This window comes from Rattus norvegicus, chromosome 10 (assembly GCF_021556685.1).
Source record: "Rattus norvegicus strain SHRSP/BbbUtx chromosome 10, alternate assembly SHRSP_T2T, whole genome shotgun sequence".
Classification (NCBI taxonomy): Eukaryota; Metazoa; Chordata; class Mammalia; order Rodentia; family Muridae; genus Rattus; species Rattus norvegicus.
In genome coordinates, this window is record NC_141543.1 from 50,196,136 (window position 1) to 50,206,325 (window position 10,190).

At 45.6% G+C, this 10,190-nt stretch overlaps 3 pseudogenes across 1 annotated transcript; 2 read left to right on the plus strand and 1 right to left on the minus strand.

Moving 5' to 3' along the window:
• The first annotated feature begins 342 nt into the window (after positions 1–342).
• On the plus strand, positions 343–1,218 carry LOC108352088 (ferritin light chain 1 pseudogene; annotated as a pseudogene). The gene has a single exon (XR_015631644.1). The product of XR_015631644.1 is annotated as a ferritin light chain 1 pseudogene (transcript).
• A 4,952-nt stretch (positions 1,219–6,170) lies between these two features.
• Positions 6,171–6,969, plus strand: Rpl18-ps6 (ribosomal protein L18, pseudogene 6; annotated as a pseudogene).
• A 1,717-nt stretch (positions 6,970–8,686) lies between these two features.
• LOC148002891 (NADH dehydrogenase [ubiquinone] 1 alpha subcomplex assembly factor 8 pseudogene) lies at positions 8,687–9,041 on the minus strand (annotated as a pseudogene).
• Between the last annotated feature and the right edge of the window lie 1,149 nt (positions 9,042–10,190).

A 10,190-nucleotide genomic window follows, 5' to 3' on the forward strand; every position in this document is an offset into this window, starting at 1 on the left:
TGGGGCAAACACATGAAGGAATGTTTAGCTGAAGTGGACAGAGATAAAAGGCTAAGGCAGACTCGTGAAGGAATTTTTTTTTTCTTTTTCTTTTTTTTTTGGAGCTGGGGACCGAACCCAGGGCCTTGCGTTTACTAGGCAAGCGCTCTACCACTGAGCTAAATCCCCAACCCCGTGAAGGAATGTTTAACTGAAGTAGACACAGGTGAGAAGATGTTCTGCTAAAGCAAGCATGCGGAAGGACATGTGATGAAGGATTCTTTGCTAACGACATGCATGTATTGGTCCACCTTACACTGTATAGCTGAGCTCCATTTGGAACTCCATAAAGAGAAACACACCGGAGCAGCGCTTTGGAGATCCCGAGGATCTGTATCTTGCTTCAACAGTGTTTGGACGGAACAGACCCGGGGACTCCCACTTTATTCACTTCCAGCCGCCTTACAAGTCTCTCCAGTCGCAGCCTCCGGGACCATCTCCTTGCCGCCTTCGGCTCCTAGGACCAGCCAGCCCCGTCTTCGCCGTTAGCTCCATACTCCGGATCAGCCATGACCTCTCAGATTCGTCAGAATTATTCCACCGAAGTGGAAGCTGCCGTGAACCGCTTGGTCAACTTGCACCTGCGGGCCTCTTACACCTACCTCTCTCTGGGCTTCTTTTTTGATCGGGATGACGTGGCTTTGGAGGGTGTAGGCCACTTCTTCCGCGATTGGCCGAGGAGAAGCGCCCGCGGAGCGTCTCCTCAAGTTGCAGAACGAAAGCGGGGGCCATGCACTCTTCCAGGATGTGCAGAAGCCATCTCAAAATGAGTGGGGTAAAGCTCTGGAGGCCATGGAAGCTGCCTTGGCCCTGGAGAAGAACCTGAACCAGGCCCTCTTGGATCTGCACGCCCTGGGCTCTGCCCGCACAGACCATCACCTCTGTGACTTCTTGGAAAGCCACTTCCTGGATAAGGAGGTGAAGCTGATCAAGAAGATGGGCAATCACCTGACCAACCTCCGTAGGGTGGCAGGGCCACAACCAGCGCAGACTGGCGTGGCCCAGGCATCTCTGGGCGAGTATCTCTTTGAGCGCCTCACTCTGAAGCACGACTAGGCCTCTGTGCCTTCCAAGGGGCTCCCTCCTCTGCTCTGCACCGACCGCCTCAGCACCTCCACCCGAATGAACCTCTAAAGCCACTAGGCAGCTTTGTAACCGCCCTGGAGCCTCTCCCAAGTCTTGGACCAAGTAAAAACAAAGCTTTTTGAAACAGCGAAACAGCGAAGAGAGAGAGAGAGAGAGAGAGAGAGAGAGAGAGAGAGAGAGAGAGAGAGAGAGAGGGAGGGAGGGAGGGAGGGAGGGAGGGAGGGAGGGAGGGAGGGAGGGAGGGAGGGAGGGAGAGAGAGAGAGAGAGAGAGAGAGAGAGAGAGAGAGAGAGAGAGAGAGAGAGAGAGAGAGAGAAACGCACCTAAAAAATCTGGTGGTGTGCTGCAGTTTCTTGTGAACTAGGGCTGATTGGCAGAGTGATGTCAGCTGAGGCAAGACTCATGGAGGGCACGTGATGTTTGGAGAGCATATAAAAAGAACTTGACAATGACAGCGGCTGAACTTGGTTTGCTTATAGAATTAGTTGTGCTGCACTTGTGGGTCTCGAGTCTTTGCTGATCTTCACTTCACTGAGAGAGGCACAACTGAGAACTTCCGGCTCCTCTCCTGGTCCCTCCTGCTGACTTGAGCTGAGGCTGAGGCCTGGCTGTCTCTGCTAGGTAGTGCCACCGCTGCTAATTCGTGTTGGCTATCCCGATGCTATCGAACTGGACTGCTGGTGTATTCATTCAGGGTTCAAGAGTAGACTGAGCTGCCTCTGTGGACCTGTGAACTGAACTGCCAGTTTCCAGACAAAGCAGATAGTATTTGCTCCAAAGAACTATTTCTTTTTTTTTTTTTTTAAGATTTATTTATTTATTTTATGTATGTGAGTACACTGTAGCTGTCTTCAGACACACCAGAAGAGGGCATCAGATCTCACCACAGATGGTTGTGAGCCACCATGTGGTTGCCGGGATTTGAACTCAGGATCTCTGGAAGAGCAGTCAGTGCTCTTAACCGCTGAGCCATCTCTCCAGCCCCCAAAGAACTATTTCTAAACAGGTTCATTTCCCCTGTATCCTTTCTTTCCACTACCTCTGATGTGTGAAGGGCTAAGGAGGAGATTAAAGCATTTAAGAACCATCATTTAAAAATAGGCTTTGAAAAATTAAAGTTGGGGGCTGGAGAGATGTCACTGACTGCTCTTCCAGAGGTCCTGAGTTCAATTCCCAGCAACCACATGGTGGCTCACAACCATCTATAATGGGATCTGATGCCCTCTTCTAGTGTGTCTGAAGACAGCTACATTGTATTCGTTTACATAAAATAAATAATTCTTTAAAAATTTATGTATAATCTTAAGTGTCTACTATTCTTCCCTAAACCTAAAAAAGATATTCCTCAGAAATGTACCTCACAACTTTGTTTACAAAAGAAACTCTTGAAGTTAAACATTTTTGTAAAACTTTAAAAAGTCTTTTTTTTTTTAAAAGATTTATTTATTTATTATATATAAGTACACTGTAGCTGTCTTCAGATACACCAGAAGAGGGCATCGGATCTCTTTACAGATGGTTGTGAGCCACCATGTGGTTGCTGGGAATTGAACTCATGACCTCTGGAAGAGCAGTCGGGTGCTCTTAACCGCTGAGCCATCTCTCCAGCCCTTAAAAAGTCTTTTAATACTGTTTTTTGGTTTTTTTAGGTTTTCTTTGTTTATTTTCTGTTTGTTTGACTGTTGTTATTGTTGTTGTTATTTTGATATAGGTTTTCTCTGTGAATCCCTGGCTGCCCTGGAATTCACTTTGTAGACCAGACTGGTCTCAAACTCAGAGATCTGCCTGCCTCTGCCACCCATGTGCTGAGATTAAAGGCGTGCACTATCCACTGCCTGGCTCTTTTTTTTTTTTTAACCCACAAAATTTTTTTCTTTTTTTCGGAGCTGGGGACCGAACCCAGGGCCTTGCACTTGCTAGGCAAACACTCTACCACTGAGCTAAATCCCTAACCCCCAGAAAATATTTTTAAGGCTTATTTATTCATTTATTTTATGGAAATGTCTTCTTTTTTTTAAAAAAGATTTATTTATTATATATAAGTACACTGTTGCTGTCTTCAGACACACCAGAAGAGGGCATCAGATCCCATTACAGATGGTTGTGAGCCACCATGTGGTTGCTGGGATTTGAACTCAGGATCTCTGGAAGAGCAGTCAGTGCTCTTAGCCACTGAGCCATCTCTCCAGCCCTGGAAATGTCTTCTTTGTCTGTATGTATGTCTGCACACTATACCAAAAGAGGACTTCAGAGCCCATCACAGATGGTTGTGAGTTGTCCTGTGGTTGCTGGGAATTAAACTCAGGACCTCTGGAAGAACAGCCAGTGCTTCTAACTGCTGAGCCATCTCCCCAGCCCTATCCATATATGTGTGTGAGTATACACCACAGGCATGCAATACCCAGGGAAGTCAGAAGAGGACCTGGAGCCTCTTGGAACTGAAGTGACAACCATCTGTGAATTGCACAATATGAATGCTGAGGAGTGCTCCTTTGCAAGGGCAGCAAATGCTCTTCTCCTCTGAGCCATCTCTCCAGCCACTCTTTCTGTTTACAATAAATTCAGCAATGCTTATTACTGACTCCCCCTGAAAGCCTTTCTTCAGCAAAGCTACAAACCTGGTTTTGCCTGGGAAGAAATCTCTGGAAAAAAAAAATAAACTCACAGCTGGGCACGGTGGCACATGCCTTTAATCCCAGGACTGGGGAGGCAGTGGCAGGTGAATTCTGTGAGTTCAAGACCATCTATATAATGGCCTATATAATGTGTTCCAGGCCATCCAAAACTACATAGTAAGACCCTGTCTGAGAAAGAGATAGAGTTTCTTTCTAGTTAGTAATGAGAAATGTTTTGCTATATGATGTATTTGAGGTTATCTATCTTTGTACTCACATACATTTGAATTCTTTGCTGTTTGCACTTGACTAAAGGAAATATGAATGTTCTGAAGTAAATAATGTTTTATCCAATTCCACTGTTTTACTAGCATTTGTTGCTTGACTTCTTCTGAGATGTGGAATTACTATTATAGGGCTCAGTAAAGCTCTTAATGCTGGGCTAAGAAGGAATTGTTGAAGACTTCCTTTTAGTACAGGAAGTAATGGGGGGGGCTATTACAAGACTTTTCTAGAGAGATGGAAAGCCATTAAGGCCCTAACCCACCCCCACAGTGTCCAAGAATCTAAATTTTCCTGTGAACATCATCTTGCACAGCCCAGAGACCTGGATATCAAACTGCCTCTCTCACACCGTTTTCTCAGTAATGGCTACCCTTCCCCTATGGTCCTTATGAGGAGTTCACCCACATATTGAATAGAAAAAGATGGCCACCCGGAGACTTCCCTCAATGGCATTCCATTCTCAGATGGCTTGGCCTTGGTTGCATATGCTCCCAGCCATCACAGAGAGCATGTAACCGTTGCTACAGCAAGGAGGCACATTGTCTCCTACAAAGGATACAGGAAAGGTCGCCATGTTGGGATTGTGCACTGTACATCCTCTATCATCACATGGACCAGCCTCACTTGCCCGCCCCAGCACCCGCACCCACCACTCCTCTATGTTTGACTTCTTGTTCTGTTGATCCCTGTTTGACCATTTACTATGTTGTGTGACTTTTCCTGAAGAGAAATTAACATCTACTCACCCCAGACAGGACACGGACCACAGACCAAAGAAATGAGTCCACCGTGATTCCGTATGGTGAACCAGTGAGTTTACTAGGTCTGCCTATGAGAGTATGGGTAAGCATGTGGTTTCGAGAACATGGATGCTGCCAGGCAGTTGCATCAGTAAACAGCACATCCTAGCCGAGGTGATGACCCATGAAAGCTGCACAATTTCAGGCAGTTTGGCAGCTCAGAGATCCTTCGCTGCAGTTCTTACTGTGTTTACCTGTGGAGGAACCTTGAGATTCTTTTAAATTTTGAGAGTTTCCTCAGATTTGAGAGGGTTTACTTCACAAGGCTTGTAAGTTTTGTATACTTCCTGAGTCTTTTAAGAATTATTATATCCCCAGCTCCGAAAAAAAAAAAAGAATTATTTTATCTTATGTGCACAGGTGTTTTGGCTGCATGTATATCTATGAGTCATGGGCCTGGTATCATTGGAGGGCAGAAAAAGGCATATGACTCCCTAGAACTGGAGTTATAGATGGTTGAGAGCTGCCATGTGGGTGCAGAGAACTGAGCTCAGGTCCTCTAGAAAAGCAGCCGCAGGGAGCTAGCTGTCCTGGCTCCTGGTTTCCTGGAGCAGAACCTTTCAGCAACTCCCATGGTAGTGCCTCCTGATAAGAAAAGTTATTTTCATTTCTTTCAGTTATTAATGGGGGGGGGAGCAGCTCTTAACCACCAACTTCAACTTCCTGACTCTTTTTTAAAAAGAGATTGATTGATTGATTGATTGATTGATTATTATAAGTACACTGTTGCTGTCTTCAGACATACCAGAAGAGGGCATCAGATCCTATTACAGATGGTTGTGAGCCACCATGTGGTTGCTGGGAATTGAACTCAGGACCTCTGGAAGAGCAGTCAGTGCTCTTAACCACTGAGCCATCTCTCCAGCCCCATATTTCCTGACTCTTTAGAAAATATTATTTATTTTATTTTTATGTGTGTGGCTGCTTTGTCTGCATAACACATGTGTGCCTGTTGAGCTTGGGGGCCAGAAGCGAGCATCTGATCTGCACTGGAGTTATAGACACTTACGAGATCCTATGGGGGTCCTGGGACTCAAACCTGGGTCCTTGGGACAATCAGTCAGTGCTCTTAACTGCTGAGCCATCTTTCAGGCCCCATTCTTCCTCTTCATGATCCTTTCTCCAGGATGGGATGTTTCAATTAGAAAGAATTGCTACACAACATGTATGAGAATAAAGTAAAGTATTTTATATATGTTTACATGTACATATGCCTTGGTATATATTTATTCTTTCTTGTAAATAGTTTATTTTGCTTGACATCTGAAACATATACACATTCATGGGGGCTTAGTGTCATTTTTCCTGGACCTGCATACAACTTGTATTCTAAACTTGACCTCTCTTTATCCAGTCCACCCACATGTCCTTTTCAATGTCTACTTATTATCACATTCTATTTCATAATCAGGTTGGCCTTTTACCTTTTGTACCTGAGAAATGGCACGCACACCAACCCTCCTTCCTCTCATTGATAACCAGAAAAAAATTAATTTTTTTCTGAGCAGGAGGAGCCACCATGGGAGTTGCCATTGCTACAACAAGGACCAAAAGGTTCTGCCCCAGGCACCCAAAAGCCAGGACAGCTGCCTGTGGCTGTTAAGTGAAGCTATACAGGTTTCTGGCCAGATAAACAACCTGCATCTTTAATCAGATTGCGCTGAGAAGGTCATTCATGTGTCACACTAACCAACCACTTCTGTCCCTGTTCTGGCTGATCCAAAAGATGAAATGCTTCTTGGCTGAGAAAACAAAACAGCTGTAGTTGTGGAGACAGTCACAGACGACATGCAGATTCTGCAAACACCCAAGCTAGTGTGTGCACTGCAAGTGAGCAGCCAGGCAGAAGTCACATTCTCAAGACCTGGGTTAAGATTCTCACCTTCGACCAGTTGGCCCCGGACTCCCACAAGGGCACTGGCACCATGCTTCTGTCTGATCCTCAGAAAAGCAGAGGGGCCTGGCATTTTTTTTTTCAAGGCCCCAGGAACCACACAAAGCTACACCAAACTCTATGTCTGCTCCAAGCACTGGAAGTTTCAGCATGCCAGAGGCAGAAGGGTCATCAAGTCTCCAAACACTAACCCCGGATTTCACTGTTACCACAAAAGCATTGGTCAGAGTAGTGGCGACCCAAGTCTTTAATCCCAGCACTTGGGAAGCAGAGGTCTCTGAGTTTGAAGCTAACCTGGTCTACAGAGCTAATTCAAAGGCTTCCAGGGCAACACAGAGAAACACTCTCTCAAGCAAACAAACAACCCCAACAACAAAAAGCTTTTTGGGGGCTGAAGAGATGGCTTAGTGGTTAAGAGCTCTGGTTGCTCTTCCAGAGGTTCTGAGTTCAATTCCCAGCAACCACATGGTGGCTCACAACCATCTGTAATAGGATCTGATGCCCTCTTCTGGTGTGTCTGAAAACAGCAATAGTGTACTCACATAAAATAAATAAATTTAAAAAAAAAAGCAATTTTGGAGGGGGTAAAAATGGTGGTGGTGGTGGTGATGATGATAAACACTTCCCAGATAGCTGGACATGGCTTATTGGTTAAGGGCACTTGGTTTGCATCCCAGCACCTACATAATGGCTCACAGCCATTCTTAACTCCAGTTCCAGGGGATTCAATGCCACTTTCTGTCCCCTACAGGCACCAGGCAGAAGGTGGTGCACAGGCAAGCATAGAGGCAAACCCCTCACCTATAAAATAGAATGCATCGATCCACTTTTCAAATTAATACAAAAACATCCATGCTGTCCTTGTAGGTTGAAGAGTGGAGGAAGGGAAAAGGTGAAGGTGGTGAAACTGTTCCCTGTCTGTAGGTAAAGAAGCCAAGAGTCAGAGGTCTGCCATTGTGAGAACTCCACCCTGCTGGTGACGTCAGCCAGCCAAGACACAAAAGCACTTGTCTGTAGGTTAATGTCTATATGCAGGTGAGAGCTGGCACAAGTTAGGTCAAGGCCATGACCGGACAGTAATAAAGTAAGGTGGGCACAAAGTTTTTATGAGGGAAGAGGAAGGGAAAGTGAGAGAATCAAATGGAGCCGGAGAAGGACGACCCACCAGATCCGGGTGGTCTTGAATGGCCCTAGGTAGTTATGTATATTTCTTAAGGGGTGGATTTCTTTTTTTTTTTTTTTTCCGGAGCTGGGGACCGAACCCAGGGCCTTGCGCTTCCTAGGCAAGCGCTCTACCACTGAGCTAAATCCCCAACCCCAAGGGGTGGATTTCTATAGGTCAATTTATCTTACCTAGTTGGGCGGTTTAAATCTTTATTATTTGGTTGTGAGTTTATTGTGTGGATATATTGTGGATTGAGAATTTAACATATAAATCTGATCGATAAATTACAGCTTATTGGGTCATGATTTCACCAAGTAGTTTGGAGTTTATACCTTAACTACCAGGGGAGTGTGGGCAGAGTCCGTGACAGGGAGCCGTGATAGGCCAGCCCTGTGCTGGACTTTGAGAGCCCTAATATTACTGGGTAGCTGGAACCAGAGAGTTCGTGGCAAGCAGAGAGCCGCCGGGAGAGATACTAACCAGAGATAAGTTAGGGTTAGTTCCATATGGCCCCACGGGTGCTGGAACTAACTCTAGGGATGAGCATGGCAAGGTGACACGCTGGAACGGCTCCACGGACTGCCTTGCTCTGAGAGTACTTGGGGGCAGCGTGGAGCCATTGAGATAAAAGTACCCCATAGTGCCATGTGGCCCAACTCGGAATAAAAGATTGCCTTTTTTTTTTTTTTTGCAATATTAAATCATCTTCATGTTACATCTTAATCAAATCCAAATCTTCATACACAAACTTCTGGTAAACGACCCTGTTCTGCTCAACGTTCAAGGTGGGAAGAACCACATAACACCAGGAACTTTGCTGCTCACATTTTGGTTTCCATGAGTGCTGTCAGTACAAGGCACCTGTGCCCAGCCCTCTTCCTAGGAGCCTCCCATCATGGTCTTCACGGCCACTGCGGCGAAGCAGCTCTGCAGGGCCTCGAACGCACAGGTCCTTACTCAGACTTGCCATACGTCCAGGCCTCGGCTCCTCAGGCTGCCAGATGTTCCGGCAAGGTTCAGAGACGCCCCACACACGCCCCCACACCGCTCTGTTGACAGATATGAGGGTTTCTTTCAGGCCCTTATGGGCGCCCGCCATCTTGGGCCCTCGCCATTTTTAAAAATTTACCACAAAACTTGTCTTTTCACAGTATCCCATCCCAAGGCTCTGTCCAGGGTCTGTTGTCTTTCTCTCTTAACCACATACAGTGGAGGGTCACTGTAGACTGTTTATGAGCGCAGATCATCCTGATGAAAGGTTCTAACTGTTAAACATGTGAGCACATTTTCAATTACCACGTAGCCAAGTCGTCAGTGATTACAGAACAGTTGCTGGACCATTCCTCTCCTCCTACCTAGTGTTTGTTGTAGCTGAACAAATGCTTTTCCCTACATCTTCTCTTCTCTAAAACTCTGATTTGATATATTTGGTGGCAATGTTGTAACTGGTCATAGGCAATTCCAGCATAGGACCTGCCTTCAAAGTAGGCAAAGGGGTGTTTTTCCTCAGCAGAAGCGTTTTTGAGTCTTTGAGATGGCGGGAGCCAAGATCACTGCCTCCCCTTTCACCCTTCTAAGGCCCTGCAACCAAGTATCAACTCTTGAAGGTAAGGAATTGTTGAGCAGTCTGTTTTATTTCTTCTTTCTGGAACCATCTATAAGTGACTCCCCAGGACTTCCTGGGCAAACCATCCAATGTGGTCAGCTGCAGGAGTTCTCTCAAATATCATATTATAATATCACATGTTTGTCAAAGTCGTTTTTCTTTTCAATTCAGATTAGTTTGTTAGTCTAAAACACTTTGAGCTTATGGTGACCTCGTGTGGTTGCTTGTATAATTGCAAGTTGGATCTTGGTGACTCCCAATTTGATCAATGGATCAATTTGCTATGCTAATGAGATGAATTGAAAAATCCCCCCTCCTTTTGCAAGTATCAAGAGAGATAGCTCAGTGGTTAAGAGCACACACCTCCTGCAAAGAGAGCTAGAATTCAGTTCGCAGCACCCAAGGTGAGAAGGCTCAGAACAGATAACTCAAGATAGGCCCAATTCCCAATTCAGACATTCATGCTCAGTTACACAAACGCACACTCTCACTTTTCTTTTCAATTGAAAACAAGAGATAAAATTCTGTCTCAATTTGTGGGGTGGTTTCTATGTGACTGTAACATAACCCTCATTAGTCCCTCAAGACCCCCAACTGAACAGCATCTTCCCATCACCTAATTAGGAGCATTATCAGGTCATCCAGGAAGGGGACAGAGGAAAGGACTTCTCCCTTATTTGTGACAACCTCAACTCTCAGAC